At 46.2% G+C, this 18,642-nt stretch overlaps 2 protein-coding genes across 2 annotated transcripts in view; both read left to right on the plus strand.

The window, feature by feature from the left end:
- The window catches only part of LOC149361172 (uncharacterized), a 74,083-nt gene that overhangs the window by 50,884 nt on the left and 4,557 nt on the right, over positions 1-18,642 (plus strand). The window lies entirely within an intron of this gene.
- The window catches only part of LOC149361173 (monocarboxylate transporter 9-like), an 89,743-nt gene that overhangs the window by 229 nt on the left and 70,872 nt on the right, over positions 1-18,642 (plus strand). The window lies entirely within an intron of this gene.

Here is an 18,642-nt window from a genome sequence, read left to right on the forward strand (position 1 = left end):
AGTTACTCGGATAATTTTTTGTGCAACACTTTTTAAAGTTTTAACCTTTCTTATCAGTTGTTGTCAGTGGCTGAAACTACTACTACCTTAAATTGGCTGTGCCCATGCATCGGGTCCTTATGAAATTCTGGTGGCTTAATGGAGAACGAGTATATTGATGGAAGGTTAAGGACTTTTGGCAGGTAAGCGCTCTAATCCAATGCATAATAATTTATTTAAAGCTTTTTGAATTAATGGAAAGTGGGCAAAAGCAATGTCAACAATAATGCTCCAGCAGCGGATGCGGGATTTCAATGGCGAAGCTATAGAGCTCTTCGAAAGACGCAGACAAAATGCAAGCGCACCGCTTTACTCGCGTACTGCCGGTCGGTGTCATCGCGTCGGATAGCTTGGCCAGAACGAAAAAGTGGTTAATTTGAAGAAGGTTACGAATTGTGAAATGCAAAAAGAGATATTTAGGGCGCGCTGTTTAGAATGCACAACCTTCGCCAACCAGGCGTTTCAGTCGCATACTACTTCCTCGCTGTTTTTTTCGCGCTGTTCAGAATGCATGTTCTAGTTTGCCCCGCTTAAGGAAGCCTACCAGTGGTCTGGGACCACTCGCGACAATTGAACGAGTCAAGTGAAACGGGACAGATCGCTGCGGAGCGGCTTGAAGTCGCTGCTGGGAAATAGTTGCTTTCTTTACCTCGAAGCCAGCTAACTGACCGTGGAAGAGGTGTTGGCTTGAAACTGCTGGGGCAATTATTACGGCAATTATTTTATGCAGAGTTTCGAAAAATATGCAATTTGAAGAGTTACGCATAACATAAATAAGACTGGCATTTGAAACTTTCTTCAGACCTACACATCTTGTTGATTCATGCGGGGCACAGAAGACAAGGACGGATATAGACAGATAAAAACAGCGCTGACTTGCGACTGAGGTTGACTAAGAAAATCAAAACATATATAAGCATTGTAATAGTCATGCAGATAGTTGCCTTAACTCATCAAGTGGCACGTAGGAAGAACATTGTGTGTATTGGTTTATTGGGGTTTAACGTTCCAAAGCGACTCAAGCTATGAGGGACACCGTAGTGAAGGGCTCCGGAAATTTCGACCACCTGGGGTTCTTTCACGTGCACTGACATCGCACAGTACACAGGCCTCTAGAATTTCGCCTACATCGAAATTCGACCGCCGTGGCCCGGATCGAATCCGCGTCTTTAGGGTCAGCAGCCGAGCGCCGTAACCACTCAGACACCGCGGCGGGGTGGAAGAACATTGTATTGTATTGTATTTTCTTTTATGGCACACAGGCAACTCAGGCCATCATGCGCCAAACTCAAGGTATAGGGAAGTTGTTTTCTCGTGGCAAGAAAAACCAGGATAAGTGGAAATGAACACTGTGAACAAACGAATTTGTGAACGTGTACAGGCATAAGCCATTCAAATTATATTCAGCTGCAAACTGGTGTATAGAAATATTTGGTCATCAAGAACACGGAACTTCCTTTCTGAGGTAAAGTTTCTTTTGAGTTTTCCTAGATTAGAATAGTCGGCCTTCAGTTATTGTTTGTACCTCCTGTAAGAACACCTTTTTTTATGTTTAAAAGACTAATTTGTTATTGAACAGACATTAACAATTTTAAGCCCCTGCTCTAATGACCTACGGGACGGCGTAGCAGACTATAAGAAATAAATATAAAAAGAGAAATTATTCTTTTGGCCCGTAAATCGCTGACTCAAGGGTTCTGGTGGAATAGCGGACCAGCTAGGAAGCAGTGATAATGACTCAGCCTATGCAAGTATTAGCGTACGCGGGCGCGCCATGCACTTAAAAGATTTATTATTTTTTCCCTCCCTCCGCATCTAAAGGCTGACTCCAACGACGCCTTTAGCATTTCAACTCATTTCAGTCAAACACTTAAAAAAAGCGCTTCAACTATAATCGAACCGTGAATATTTGTCCGCCGTTCTTGAGACGACCTACATGTTACGAAGAGTTGACGCGAATCTGTTGAGCCTCTTATTAAAAGTTATGATTATACGACGCAAAAATATGCGCACCCCGAACCATGCGACGACCATCTCGAACCTGCCGCAATGAAAGAGGCTGCAGGCGTCACGGCAAGTGAGGAACTCCGAATCGGAATTAAGGTGTAGTAATGTGTCAATAACGATGAGATACGGCGCAATGCCTGCTTTGCCGGCAGTTCGAACTGGGCGCGTGCGACCCGCGGTCGTCGGTGCGAGACGGCTTTCGCCTGGGCCGATTTTCCCCTGACTTCAAAGAAGAATGTGTTGCGCAAATCAAATGAAAGAGCCCCCTCAAGTAAACACCTGAGCAGCCATCTGACCAGCTGACGCTGTAAAATTGCCAAAAGGTGCCAAAAGTTAATTTCAATGCTCGCAGCATTCAAAATAAATTTGAGGAGATGAGTGCTGTTAGTTCTAGAGAACGGAAGCAATAACGTATGAAGGGAACGTGGCGCCGCGATATGGATGATTCTTTTCTGGGAGTCTCTCGGGCCAGCAGAGCGAAAGGAAAAAAAAATTAATCTGTGCGGGGGCGTCGTTTTATTGCCATTGTCAATTTCCAGTGCCAGACAAGGGCTGCTACTTGCAAAGTGTCAGATTCTTTGGCATCCGAATCTCTTCTAGGCATCATTTTAATGCACCGCTACTATCGCGTACTCCACGATGAGAACAATGCATTTTGAACGCCACCCCGCTGTCCACGATAAGTGCCGCTCCCATTCCTCTGAACAAGCGCAGCACGCGTCAATTGCCGCGCACGAAGTGAGGGGAATTTTAACACCGGTGCATTTCTTCGCGGCGCTGATAACGATATACCCAGAGTAGCACTTAGCTAGCCGAAGGAAAGGTACTGCAGAATATGTAAATACGGTAGGCACTTTAGGCTGCTTACGTGCTTTAAATGGGAAAACACTGTTTTCTCCTATCTTTTTTACAATTTCTCTTCCTTTCTAATAATGCACCTACTCTTTAGCAGGCGCTCGTAAGGTAGCCTATACACTAGGTTCGTCTTTGTGCACCGAAAAGCGACCCGGTTTTGTGACCTATGGTTTTCGTGCTCACCTTGGAATATGGAAGTATTGGGTTCATTTCCCGGCACCTTAGGAAGAAATTTTATTTTTATTTTGTAACACGGTGACGGCATGTAGGAGTTCTGGGTCCACTGCTTCTGGGTTTCGTTGCCGATAAGCCAGATAATGCTTTCGAATCAATAAAATCAAACAATAGAAGCAACAAATAAAACACAGTTCAGCATTCAAGACACGTTTCACGCCATAGCCTGGGGCACTTTCTAGAGCGAAGAGGCGCCGCGTAGTTGAAAAGCGATTACTCCACTTAACGCGTGAATTTTGGATACGTGTCCCGCAGCGACAATTAAAGTATGGACACAATCATGCCCGCAGAGCTGAGCTCCTTAAAGACGCAGAGCCGTTCAGCAAAACTGGTTACCAATGGCCATTGCTTTCCATAGAGCACGGACTCAATACTGCATTTTCTGCAAATGTACTGCAGAGTTTTTTTCTTCTTGCGGATGCCTTGACACCAGTGATCGTACGCGTAATAGTGACGTCTAAGCGAGCTTTGTAATTCACCTCGAGTGGTCATCTCGGTATTGCGCCATGCCATACTTGCGTATTGCATGTACGTCCAGTGGCGTCAAGCAGGGTCTCACTAAGCTTTCGGCACATGCAAGCATTCACTTGCCCAAACAGTGTTCCAGCAGGTAATAGCCGCAACAGAGTGGAAGGCGCAGGTTATTTGTTTCTTCTCGCTTATTTTTTAAACGGACACTCTATTTTACTAAGAAATGTGTCATTACTGTGCACGTCATCGGCTCCTTTTATATGACCAGCATAAAATGCCTTCCTTTCGGGCCTGCAGATCCTCGAAGCCGAATTGGCACTGCTCCAAGCAGGCTGAAAAAAAAGTGCGCACAAACGCTTAGAATAATAATTTGGGAAGATTCATGAAGTTTAACACTCTAGCAAGGAATACCACATCGAGGAGAAGTGCTGAAATATGCGAAATAAGCAGAAGAAGAATTTTTGCAACGTTCGAAAAACCACTATCACACCTAAGAAGGAAAGGTAGAAGTTTGGACTTTATTTGGACATAGAACATGTGCATAGTACAATATCACCACGAGGTGCGCGAAAAGGCAGCTTGAGTGCCCGCTGACTGGGCCTACACCTTGTTTACATTTCAGTGGCAGTCAGCAGCACAACAGTATCAATAGGGTAGGCAATTTACGGTGCAACGAAAAAGACAAGCATAGGCGCGAGCTGAATTGCCATCGCCTAGTGCACGCTCCCGGCGGGAGTGGTTGACCCGGACTGCTTTTAGCCCTGCTCCCGTTCCGAAGCTTCTCCAAATGAACCTCACCTTACATTTGGTGGAGCTGCGGGATAACATCATCTCGAACTTCCCCTCCCTCAATGCCTTCGGTCGCCAACCACCAAATCATACAAATGGGCTCGGCCGTCGTCAGTGCTGGTTCTCTCTGCAACCGAGACCCCGCCATCTTCAGCGGCAACGATGACTATGATGTTGAGGATTGGCTTACATCCTATGAGCGGGTGAGCGTATACAACAAATAGGACGCGGAAATCAAACTGAACAATGTTATTTTCTATCTGACGTGCGTAGCGAATCTGTGGTGCCGGAACGAAGAGGTGGACATTACAACATAGTCTGTTTTAAAAGCAAGCTTTTCAGAAGTCTTCGTCCGTCCGTCTATCAGGAAACTGCGCGCTGAACAGAGCTTGCGTGCGCGGGCTCAGCACGTCGGCGCGAAATTTACGAGTTATACTCCGTTTCATACATAGCAGGCAACGCTGCGGAGGTTGCTGAAGTAGTGCGTCCGCGAAATTATATTACTCCGCCACGTATCATTTGTTCTTCTCGAAACTCCGGTCATTGTTTGGACGGATACAAAGAGCGGTATAAAACGATGTAGTAGCTTTGAAAATGATAGTCGAGGCTGTGAGTCGCTCAGGGTTCATGCTGTCTGGCCATAATTTTCACGGACTGTGAACTACTTTCTGGGCGCGGATTTAGTAGAAGCGATTCACCCTACCAACCAACCGCGTATCGTACCGCCACGTCTACTTTTTGCTTCTCGAAATCTTGACGAATCGCAGGACGAAAATGTTGCAAGAGGTAAAAAGAATTCCAGGAGGTGCCAATCACGGTACTTAAGATTTGTCGCTACGCAATATGCTTGAGTTCACTTTGGTTGTATGGTGAAGTACTTTTTGCGAGCGGACTTAACCTGCGCGAACAGGCGCGCTAGCTTTGGCAGCGTTGCCTGCTATGCATGAAACGTAGTATAGTTGCATTCAAGATGTCATGGACCTGTGCAAGAGATTGAACGCACAAGGGCCGTGGGCCCTTTGCGACTTTGAACGCAAAGGGCCGTGGGCCTAGTCAAGCCCATAAAGAGGCTTTTTGTCGACGACCCTCAGCATTTTTGCGATGCTGAAACAAAGATGTAAGAAGCCGGAAGATCACGCACATTCTCAATGGTGTCGATGACGACGGATTTCAGGTGTTCTTAGCGCGAGACCTGTGCACCGTCGCAAAAGTTGTCACTTTGTGGCAGAGCTTCGACGAACTACTCAAGCACAGGGATCTGACTCGTGAACACACCCCGCCCGTCGAGTCGCTTACTGGGCTGACCGAAGTAGGCGACCAGACATTGCTCCTGCCGCACATCAAGAGCTTCATGAGTAAAGAAGTTGCTCGGCAGCTCTAGCTTATATCACGCCATAAAGAGCCATCGCCACACTTGGCTCCGAATCTGTGCCAGATTATTCCTGAAGAGTTCATTGAGGCTCTTGCGTAAGCCCCTCAGCGCTCACCTCTCGCTGCCACGCTGACACATGCGTACGTTGTTGCGAGAGCTCGACTACCTACCTATGCTTCGCCTCCTGGACGCTTTCGAGAGCCCGCGGCTTGTGTTCGCCACCTGCTCAAGAGGGAAACTCCTGGCGCACGCCAGACAATCGCCCGATCTGCTACTTCTGCGGCTTGCCAGGTCAAAAGGCACGGCGTTGTTGTCGACGCATGAACGTCTTCCGACCGCCTCCCGAATTTTTCGGTTACTGTCCTCAGCGTCAGTTCTCACCTCTTGCTGAACCCTAAGCCCTTCTCTGTCGCCTGACTGCACTGCCTTCTCCGGACGCCGTTCACCTTCTCCACGTCGGTGCTCCATCTCGCCGATCGACGGCGTCACTCGGCAACTAGAAAGGAAGACTAGATGCCGCAGGTCCTGAGGTGATAAATTCGCAGTCATTTGTCTGCCTCGTTTGGCCTTGTTTTTCGGTGTACCAATGTCCACGATGACAAAGGAGACAGCGCAGTCTCTCGATCTTCAGTCACCTCAACATGCGTGTTTACATTATTCGAACGTATAGCTGGATTAGAAAGATCTGTGTCGCTACCATGCTCGCAGATTCTGAAGCTACCTAGCGCATTATTTCTGTAATTTATGCCCCGGAGCACAGTTTTGCTGAACGCTGTGGTTTGTACTAAGGATTAGGAGCACTAAGATAGTAAGACGGACAGCTGTCGTTCTTATACTTGTAGTTTTCCAAGCGGTATGATACGGCCAATGGGCTGCACGTCATGGGTTGGAATAGGTTGGCACTCCCAAAAGGCCTGAAAGGACCTTCTGAACAACGTTGTTTTCCCGTGCGAGCATGTAGATGCTGCTGCTACATTTACACGCAATCGAAAGAACAGGAAACAACTGTGGACACACATATCACGCCGGATAAGTTTAGCGATTACCGTGCGGTGGCGTGGTGTCCATGGCGACCAATTAATGTCTATGTATTTAGTACTATGACGCAGCGCATCAGTCTTTTTGAAACTGTAGCTAGTTTACTGGACTGTGACCGGCACGCTGTGCTAATGGGTGACTTTAATTGTGCGTACGACCCAATTGAGCGTGCCGGTCCTGATAAACCCACTTGTTACCGAAGATGCAGGGCTCATTGATACCGGAGCTTCATGTCCTGGTTTCTGCTTATTCGCACGCATTCAGGGCCATCCTCGAGCTCGCCTAAATTAAATTTATGCATCTTTCGCACTTGTCTACCGAGGATTGGTCTGCGACACTGTACCAGTTTCATTCTCTAATCACTGTATGGTGGTTTCTTGCGTCGGAGGCAGTGATTGTTCAAAATTTAGGCCGAAATGGGCGCTTTCCAAGATGCACTCATCAGTCATTAATGATTAAGAATTTGTCATTCGTGTCCGCTCGCAACTGGAATCCCGTTTTCGAGCAAGCTGCCGCTGTTCGCCGCTTGGGAAATGTTTAAGCAGCATGTGCGTGCTACAGCTATAAAAATTGGTTCCGTGAGGTCGTTTTACAAGAAATATCAGGAGCAGACACTCAGGAAAAATTTCTTCAACCTGTTTGAAATAGAATGCTAAGCACCTGGCTTATATACCGATGAATTTGCTAGTCTCAAAAGTGAGTTATAAAGATTTTATGCAGAATGCTACAGGGGTGCCCGTGTTCGATCTCGTACCAAGCATGATTTGCAATTTTCTTGATGAGCGCGCCGTCATGCGAACGCAAAGTTTATTTCTAGATGATGTCCAGTGGCAAACTACTGACCTGTACAAATGAGGTGATATCCGTAATTGTGGATTACTACACATACTTGTTTGGTGCTTCTCGTGAGGCGCATAATTCAGAAATTTTGGCGCATTCCAACACGTTAGTGAGCCCTTTATTAGAAGACGATTGTTCTGTTATTATTGGCTTTTTCACGCAGCAAGAGGTAGAACATGCAACTGATCAGTTGCCTTTCTCAAAAACGCCTGGTCCTGACGGAAATTCAGGTGAATTTTACAAGGAATTTCAATCTATCCTCACTCCTGTCCTCCTGCGGGTCTTCACGGTGGGGTTCGATATAGGAGCCCTTCCTCAGTCTTTTACAAAAAGCCACACAGTGCTAATTCTGAAAACTATTGATGAAGGAAAACTGCACTCCGTAGAAGGTTGGAGGCAAATGGGGATTCCAAAATTTTTGCTCACTTCTTTTCAAGTCACCTGCAATTCGCAATGTCGGCACTCATTAGATCTCATCACAAGTGCGGTTTGAGAGGCCGCTCCATTTAAAGTAAGGTTCACACTACGCGTACAATTCTTGAATATTCTTCCAGCTCTCATGAGCAACTTGCTCTGCTTCAGATGGACCTTGCGAAAGAATTTGACCTTGTTCACCATTCATTTCTGTTTTGACTTCTATAGCGAGCAAACGTGGGGTCTACTGTACTTAAGGCGGTGCAACTTTGCTACAGCAACTCTTCAACACGATTAATTATTAATGGCCAGCTCTCGAACCCCATACCAATCCGCTATTTCGTGAAGCAAGGCTGTCCGATGTCTCCTCTGCGTTTTGCTATTTACCTGGAACCGCTTTGTTTGAGTGTTTTGCGTAACAGTAGCATCCATGGGTTCGCTGTTTTGGGTAATGAAGTCAAATTGCTAGCATATGTTGACATCTTGCATTTCTCTGCATTGACAAGCCCAGCACTGATTATGTGCTGTCCAAGATAGATCGGTTTGGCATCGTTTCTGGTGCTCATCTGAATCGCCCAAAAGTTTTGGCCTGTGGTTTGGTTCATGGGGCACAGCTTCTCCCCTGTACGCTGGAATAGAATGGTTTTGTGTCCCTCCTAAATATCTTGGTGTTCCACTTCATGCCTTCAAATCAAGTGCGCATTGCTGGAGAGAGCGGGTTCCGGCCGTTGAGCGTTATGCTCAGAGTTTTGTCCCGCATCGGCTGTCAATTTTTGGTCGAGCCCAGGCTTGCAACGCCTTTCTGGCTACAACAATTTATTACGTACTCCAGGTCCTTCACTGCGCCAGACATTACATACAGCGTTTCCATCGTGTATTTGCGACGTTTATTTGGTCTTCTAAATTTGCGCCCATGCGGCGCGATAACATTTTCAGGCCTGTTTAGGCAGAAGGGCTGGTCCCAGAGCACCTGTTTACTAGGCTTTATGCAAGAAGTTTGTGCCTCCGTACGGTTTTCAAAGAGTACTTATATTCTGTTTATCTGTACAGGGATTTGATAGCGACGATCTTCCCGCCCCCACTGCATCGTTCTGTCTACTTTGGGCTCACGGGTCATGATGTTTTAAAGCAAGTGTGTAAAATGCCAATTTCTCCTTGCACCAAAACATTTATTTTATAGATTACACAGCGGAACTCTACCTGTCAACACGTGACTCGATAGGAAAAACATTATTGTGTCGTCTGTAAACTGCCGCTTGTGCATTGTGCCTGAAACAATTGAACACTGTTTTATAGTCTGCAAAGACGAGATTTTGTTTTGAGATGTGCTGCGGAGGGTTCTACAGAAAGTTTTTCTCTTAAAATCCTACAGAGTGCGCTATCTTATTGTTGTCCTGCCTGACTCGAAACCCTATGATAAGACTCTTCTGATTGGACTTCATAGCCTTTGGAAAACTCGCATGCAAGACCGCAACGTTGAACTTGTTGTTTCGCCCAGAATTCATTTTAGCCGAATGTTGCTGCAGGTAACGGACATTTACGAAGAAGTGGTCTTTTTACCGGATTGGTTTCCTCTCCTGATGCTCTGTTTATCCTTCCCGGGCTTTTAGTTCTGTTATGTCTTCTATCAAGTTGGTGCCACGTTCGTAGCTCCATTCTTTAAATCGGTTTCGTTTATTGGTTTATTGGGGTTTAATGTCCCAAAGCGACTTAGGTTATGAGGGACACCGTAGTGAAGGGCCCCGGAAATTTTGACCACCTGGGGTTCTTTAACGTGCACTGACATCGCACAGTACACGGGCCTCTAGAATTTCGCCTCCATCAAAATTCAGCCGCCGCGGCCGGGATCGAACCCACGTCTTTCGGGCCAGCAGCCGAGTGCCGTAACCACTGAGCACACTGAGCACACGCCCCCCCCCCCCCCGCACACACACACGCACGCACGCACGCACGCACGCACGCACACACGCACGCACACACACACGCGCGCACACACACACACACACACACACGCGCACGCACGCACGCACACGCAAGCACGCACGCACGCACACACACACACATAGATCCTTTCTGTACATAACCATCAAGAATAAATACCATGAGGGAAAGAAAAAAATGTGGCGTGGTGTAGTGATTAGCGCGGTAAGGCAGGATGTTGAAGGTCGGCGGTTGGAATCCCTGGTTATGTAGGCAGTTTTTCTTTTTCTTTTTGTTTTTTGCGTCACTGCTTTTTATTTTGCCTCTTATTTTGCAATACTGATTCCAATATTTGGATCGGGGTTTGCAACGGCCGGTAGGGCATCAGAGAGTCAAGAACAAATCATCAGAAAAGCATTCACTAGGAACACACTAGAACCACGGTGGCCAATTGGTTTTTGAAAGCCATTAGGAATTCATTAGGAAAATCACCAGAATGTCATGAGGAAGGCATAAGATCCTAATGTCAAAAGTCATTGGATTTTCTAAAGAAAGTCATTAGATGTTTTCTTAATAGCGTATCGTGTTTCTGCCTCTGAACGACAAGTTATTGTCGAACAGGTGGACACCGTGCTTGAAAACGGACTTATTCAGCCTTCTATCAGCCCATGCGCCTCCCCGGTTATCCTCGTCAAGAAAGACGGCTCCTTTCGACTTTACGCCGATTACTCCCGCATTAATAAGATCCCGCGCAAAGACGTGTACCCTCTGCCCCTAACTGATAACGCTTTGGACTGGCTACAAGTCGCCGAGCGCTTTTCTTCCCTTTATTTGCGCTCTGGTTATTAGCAGGTCCCAACGGCGGCTGCAGATCGTGCTGAAACCGGTTTGTGACTCCGGACGACCTCTGCGAGTTTGCCGTCATGTCTTTCGGCCTATGTAACGCTCCTGCTACTTTCGAGCGAATGATGGATACAGTTTTGCCTGGCCTCAAATGGAAGATGTGCCTGTGTTACCTGGCTGATATAGTCACCTTCGCGCCTGGTTTTCAGATGTATCTACGTCGCCTGAAGCATGTATTGGCATGCCTCACAAACGCCAGTCTGCAGCGGAACTTAAAAAGTGCACTTTGCTGCCCGTGAACTCACAGTTTTAGGTCAAGTTGCGCCGAAAGACTGTGCACGCCCTGACCCCGCCAAACTTCGTGCGTTTCCCGATCTTTCCAGGACTAAAGACCCCCGCAGCTTTCTAAGGCTGCTCTGCTCTTACTTTAGGCGTGTCATGCGCAATTTTGCATCACTTTCTGCGTCTTTAACTGAGATGCTCGGCAGCAGTATCGATTTTTCGACTTGGACTCCCGCATGCGAATCCTACAACACTTTGCGTCGTCTCCTCACTGCACCATCCGTTTTGCCTCATTTCGACCGGCGGCCCCGACTGAAGTCTACAAGGAAGCCAGTGGTATTGGTCTCAGAGCAGTGCTCGCCCAGCGCAAATGCAGATACGATGAATATGTAGTGGCCCATGCCAGCTGCACACTTACTAAGGCTGAGTAAGGCTGACTTACTAAGGCACACTTACTCTGTGACTAAAAAAGAGTGCCTCGTCATTGTGTGGGCGTTAGGCAAGTTTCCCCCGTACTTGTATCGTCTTTCGAGATCGTTACGGATCATCGCGCCCTTTGTTGGATTTCTTCATTAAGAGATCCTTCCGGCCACCTGGTATGATGGGCACTGCGTCTCCAAGAATATAACATCCTCGTCGTCTACCGGTCTGGCCGCAAGCATGAGGACGCTGATGCTTTGTTTCGCACCCCGCTGCCCGCAGAAATTGCCAGCTTCTGCGAAATCAAGGCACCTGCGCTCTCCCGCCATGAGTGACCTGCCTTTTCAACAGCGCAAAGATCCCTAATTCGGGCTCTTCTCGAGTTTCTCTCCGACCCATCGGCGGTTACACCATCGCATGGACGCCTTCAAGCTTTACATTTGAGGTCAGAGATAACCTGGTCTATCACTCTAATTATCATTCTGATGGACGAAAATGGCTCATCGTTATTCCTCACCACTTACGGTCCTACATCTGCTCATGTTTTCACGCTGACTTACAATGAGGTCACGCGGGCCTTTTCAAAATTTACACACGACTATGACTGACTGCGACACTACTGACGGGGCATGTACAACTTCGTTTTGAAGCGCGTACACTCGTTCCTCGGCTGTATACGTGGCGAGACACCCACCAACCGTATTGCTGGCAAGTTGCAGCCGCTATCTCGTCCGCCTTGTCCTTTCAATCGCGTTGGCATTAATTTATACGGCTCCTCCGGTATACTGCTTCTGGCAAAAGGTGGGTTATTGTTGCCGTTGAATCACCTCACGAGGTATGCTGAAACCACCGCGCTCCCTGCTGCGACAGTGAATGGTGTAGCATCCTTTCTCTTTATACACGGTGCCCCTCATGAGCTTCTACGTGTCAGAGGCCGTGCATTCATACCTGATGTCATCAAAGCTCTGTCCGCGAGTGCAACGTCAGCCATTAGACTTGCACTGCTTGCCACCCTCAGGCAAACTCTCTCAGTGAACTCTTTAACCGCACTCTGGGGGACATGCTGGCTATGTATGCCGGCTCGAACCACAAGAACTGGGAACTGATTGTGCCCTATATGATGTTCGCGTACAGTAATGCTACGCAGTCTACAACAGGTTTTTATCCGGTCGCTCACGACAGCTACCCATCCCTCCAAAAAACCCGCCAAAATGAAGAGAAACCTGCCTAGCGTTTCCTGAAGGCTCTCCCGGAAACTTCTCTCTAAGTGTAATGGCCCCTATCGTATCTTGAAGCAAACATCTCCTTTCAGCTATACTGTTTTTTCGATCCTTTCGATCTAGACATATAATAAGACAATATGACCCCGATGCCTTGTCCGCCCGTTAAGTCGCCAGGATGGTCCATGGACCAGTGTAAAGAAGAAGATGGGCATACGCGCCAGCCGCATGACCGTCGCCTAGTGCACGCTCCTGGGTGGACTGGCTGCTCCTCTTCCGAAGCTTCTCTAAATAAACTCCACCTCAGAACGAAAATATAATACATTCCTATCCGCAAATAAAGGAGGAGTTTTTTACCCCAAAAAATTTGAAAAGAAGAATACAAGAATACATTTAATAACCTATTTTCTTCAGGTGCACTGTAGTGTGAAAGAAGGTAATACAATGAATAATTGATGCTATCAAAACACATGACCACAATACATTTCAACAAATGAATGGTTAGCATTGGACCGATATATAAATTGTTATGGGGTTAGTTATGAGTTAAAATTAAAGGACTGGATTTTCATTTTAAGCTGTGTGACAGTACGGCTTTCTTGAGCGCGTGGAATCAGGGCCCGGTATTTTTTTACATAAGAGCACTTGCTGATGGTGGATAGATTGAGTGCAGTACTCTGTGCGTGTTCAGGGCGCAACCAAGGGAACCAAGCGCGAATTATAGGATAGTGGCCTACCATTATATGCTTCAGAAAATGAGACGAAATGTCTCTTAACTTTGCGAAAAAGTAAAATAGCTAACATCATCTTGTAAAATTCCTGAAATGGCTTAACATTGAATGTTTGAAAGTTATCTCTTGTGCACTCTGCAGACGACACTCTTAATTCACTTTTTCTAAGAGAATCTATGACGTCCTGATTATTCTTGGTGCCAGTACCCCAAACCAAGTTATAGTAAGTGAGAGATCAGTAAATTAAACTGAAGTTGCCTTCGAACTTGAACAGGTAATAACTATCGAAGGCGAAAGAGCATACCAACAGTTCTGATATCTTAGTATGAATAGTATTGGCATATTTACACTAGCTTAGCTTATTTGCGAAAAGAGACTCCCAAAAGTTTATGTGATTTAGCGAGATGATATCGAAGTCATTAAGACATAGGACACTTCCATAATCTGGAGCCTTATTTTTAAAATAGAAGAACATTACCTTGTTTTTGATATTGTTTAGCTGAAGCTGGCTAGCATGAAGCCAAATCTGAAGCTTATTCACCAGGTATTGGCGCGAAGCCAATTACACGAAGCCCTGAACTCGAAAATAATGTGTTTGTGTCGTCGGCATGCAGTACAATATCAGAAATGTAAGCTTTGTTGACGATATCATTTATATATAAATTAAAAGCAAGGAATTGATAATGAAGCCTCGAGGGACATCACACTTTGTGGTCACTGGTTGATTTATCTAGTGTAATATGTAGGCAGGCTTTTTTCAGCAAGGTAACTTTCTGGTAATTGGTGAGCTCTTCATGAATTGCATGCATCTATAGTTTTCAGCGCTATACTTCGTGTTAAATGCTGTCAGAAGCTTTAAAAAGGTTAACGAAAGTCCATAACCGGGAATCTATACTGATTTTTAGAAATTATATCATTTGCATGTAATAATGTACAAAGACGGGTGCGTAATACTCTTTCAGCTATTTTAGGAAATGTTCGCAGCATTGATATCGTTGATTAACTCAAAGAGCTCGCAAAAATAACTCGTTTAAGCAATGCGTCGCGTTACGTGCACGGCAACACTTCGACCACTCGTGAAGCTTACCGTGGGTGCGCCTTGCAAGAAGAAGGCTAGACGAAGAAAATGATGGTCAGCGTCGGCGAGCACGTCGATCATCGTTGGCGCATGATGTGAATGCGCATCGTAGACTGTAAAAATGAATTGCCCTGTAAGGAAGTAAGAAGAGAGTAAGCAGTCCTCTAGCGCTTTCCCTTCTAGGTGCAGGTATGCGGCCAAGTTTAGGTGCAGATTTCGATCGCCAAATATACAAAATATTTACTTTTGGCAATGGAGGCATATTCCCACCTCAAAGATTGTCACTTGAAGCGGTTAACGATGGAAGGAGGCTTTCAAAAGCGGCATCGGAGGTCCTGAGGCGAGCAAAGAGAGCAGATAGACCTGGATTAGAATCTTTCTAACTTCAAGAACTTGGTATGTGTTGAAGAGGGAACGTGAATCTGTTGCCAACGACGGCCTACTTCCTTCTTGCTCCTTTTAGGACATATTGTGCTTATAGTGCAAGATAGCTTTTTTTTTTACATATGTCAGCGATATGCAAAAGCACAGTGGGAAAGCAGGAGCTCTGGATTCTTGTTCCTGATGTGGAAGTACGCTTATAGTCCGCTGAGTGCCGGCGCTAAAGTACACTGGAATAGTTTTCGCCTACGCACTCGCGGCGAAGCACACTTCGCTGCAGTTCTAGAAGTGCAACTCTGATGATGATGCTAGTTAAGATAATATATAGAAATGTTGGCTATTTATTTTCAGAACAGTGTAGTTAGCCGACGAACTTCGGTGTTGCGTACAATCTATGTATATATGTCTCAGTGTTTAGCTGCCTTGCTATTTTCGCGACTGTGCTTAGCGAACGAAGGTATGAGACGTGTACTGTGTTACTACAGATAAAGGCTCTTCAGTGAGTGGGTTGACACAACGTGCCTTCTCTTTTTGCTCTGCAGCGCACCTATCCGTGCGTCCATTTTTTCCGGGTAAACATCATAGCGATAAACAATGAAGACAAGGAAGAAGAGGGCAAGGCAGGCGCTATCTTTCAACTGAAGGTTTATCCACGCGAAAAAGCAAATATATACAAGTAGGAGTGCAGGAAAAACAAACAAATGCAAGCTCACACTAGACTATCTAATACTGGAATTTCGCTCACTTTAGTGCGATAGAGGGAGTGCTGACGCACGTGCTGCCGGCCTTTCGAATACAAAATGCCTCTACTGTCTCCCTGACTGTGCGGCTGTTATTACGGAAGATGGCTTCACTTTGTTCTAATACTGTATGACATTTGTGGTTTATGCAGTGCAATCCGAGGTTGCTGGGCGACCGCACCTGCTTCAGATCTCGCTTGTGTCCTAAGAGGCGCTCACTTAAACAACGGCCCGTTTGGCCGATATAGCAGCGACCCCAGGAGATGGGAATCTTATAAGCTGTGCTCATTGTGCATGGCACGAGGGGTGACTGATGATTAATCGTGCAGTGTTTGTCGTTTTCCAAATCTCCTCTCTTCTTGATGCGACGAAGAGATTGGTAAATGGTGCCGAGCTTCTTTCCCGCCGAAAAGGCGACGTTTACGTCCTATTTAGCCCCTACATCCTTGAGGAATGACTGCAAGCTTATTCCTTTCCAACGCACCTGTCTGCTGGTCAGGGCTATGCACACCTTTCTTGTTCATCCTTCTCAACCTTTCACGTAGGCGTTCTATCGTGCCATCGGGGTAACCGGCATCCTTGAGTCTGGCTATCTGGCCAAGAAAACTTTCAACCTGGTGGTGGCATGATTCCAAAAGCACAAACCTAATACCTTCTTGAACCAATTTCGAATGCGCTGTGGCAAAGTTCAGCAAGAGTTTCGCCATACGCGGAGCATGCGTCCAACATACGTGGTCCTCAGTCATCTTCATGTTAACTTCAAGATACTGGATTCGTCCGTTCTCCGGTTCTTCTGCTGTGAATTCTAGCCCTTGACCACACTTCTCAAACCTCTGGAAATCTTCTCTACGCCATCTTTCCCAAGTCTAGAGTTTATGAATATCAAGTAATCATCTGCGTACCGGTAACAGGCTACCACTTGTTCACCTAGAGCCAACTTCAGACTTCAGTCCACCATACCCAGAAATATATCGCCCAAAACAGGCGCAACTCTCGAGCCTACGCAGATCCCCGATTTCTGCCCGAAAACCTCGTCTTTCCATCTAACAAGTGTAGAAGTTAGGTACATCGAAAACACTTCCAAAAACGGTTCCAAAGATGTGCCACACTGTTCAGAGCATTCATATTCATCGTTCTGCTCCGACAGGCAGTCTTTAACGCTTTTTATGAGACCGGCGTGTGGAATGGAGCAGTAAACATCCACCACATCCACACTCAACAGGAGGCATTGGCTGGGGTCCGGTAGAAACCTTAGGACAGCATGTGAATTACGACCTCGGAACGGGTCCTCAAATACGAAATGGCTAAGCGCCTTCTGAAGGAAACCCGACACGACCTTCTACCACGTATCACGTCCGGAAACGGTGCAGCGAAACGGTATTTCCAGCCTGTGTGTTTTCGCTGTGAGAAACACCTGAAGCATACTTTCTTTTGCTTTCCTCACACTAAGGTTGCCTTCTTTCAAGAGGGCTACTGCATACTTCTTCACCTTTTGGGATTATCTGCAACAGCATGGATTTCTGCGGAAATCTGAAAGAGGTCGCACTGCTTTTTTCGTACAAGAAAATTGAGGAACCGAAATCAACGCAATTCAGTGGAATGGTTGCAAAAAAGCACACGAAAACTGATGGTAAGCAAGGACTCACTTTGGCCGGAAAGAGTCGCTTCCCAACCACATAGGCGGCGCAAGCATAGTGCCAACTTATCGCGCATTAGTAGTACATTTTTGTAAGTTGTCAATTCTGAAGGAGTTTTGCGAGCGTGCCCTCAATCCAGATAATCTTGGTTTCTCAAGTCGAAAGCTGTGCTCAGCGGCATTGCATTCGTTTGTCACTTGTAAAATAAAACTATAGCAATTTGATTGGAATTTGGACAAAACTTTATTTTCACCATAGACTTCTAAAAGCGATGTAGTAGTCATTTTTTCTCTGAATCCAAACTAAGCGTCCGGATATAAGATATCCTTATCGGAAGAGTTTGTCGTAATATCTGGAGGATATTTTCGAATGATATATGACGCAATTGATAAAATTGCAGTTGGTCGTTAAATGTTCGGGTCCCTTCTGAGGTCTCACTTATATGATGATAGTGCCATTTTATCTGTTAACGTCCTGGTTTTTATAATACCATCAGGTATAAGGAGTAATACAGATATCAGATTTTGCCGATTAACATTCATATCTCTTCGTATTATTTGACCCAGTCCTGCTGACGTATTGAGTTGGGAGTTGCTACCAAAGTCACACCGTCGTTTTAGGACATTTAAGGGGAAAATGCAGTGGAAGCCTTGCATGGCAAACGCGATTTTTTACTCTCCGCTGGTCGTTCGCTGTTTTATTAAGAGTCTGGTGTTTCTAAATACACATTATTGCAAGTCTCGCTTAAAAGAAACGAATCATATTATTCGGCAAATCCGGGTGAAAAAAAAAAAAACTCTGCCTCTCCCGTAACCGAGAGTAGAGTAAGCATGAAATGTTTACAGGCATAATGCGAAGCGCACGCGAACACGACGAGACGCAGGCCTGACAAGAATGTACATGCAGCGCGTTCGAAACTGTCCGAAGTGCGTAGAGGCAAAAGCGTTTTCAGCACCATTTTGCATATGTGACACTGGTGATGTTACCACTGGATTACGTCACACATAATTCATGACGAAGTAATGACAAATTACTGATCAGTGTGTAATGACTGATTAATGCCTAAATACTAATAAACGGCTAATTAATGACGCTTAAGCTTCGCCTTTAGGAGTGGAACGCGACAGCGTGTTGTAGCGCTGCCAGGCAGTCCGCGGAACGCCACCACCCGTACGGCGTGATGCCTCGTCCTTTGAACGCGACGCTTTTTGAGGAAAGGAAATTACGCAGTAATTCTCTGCCATCTCGGTGGACACCCGAGCCGCACCTTACAGGAAGGTAGGAACGCCACCACCCGTTCGGCGCGATGCCTTGCCCTTTGAACGCTACGT

The sequence above is a fragment of the Amblyomma mixtum genome, chromosome 2 (assembly GCF_055824585.1).
Source record: "Amblyomma mixtum isolate Tamu chromosome 2, ASM5582458v1, whole genome shotgun sequence".
Lineage (NCBI taxonomy): Eukaryota > Metazoa > Arthropoda > Arachnida > Ixodida > Ixodidae > Amblyomma > Amblyomma mixtum.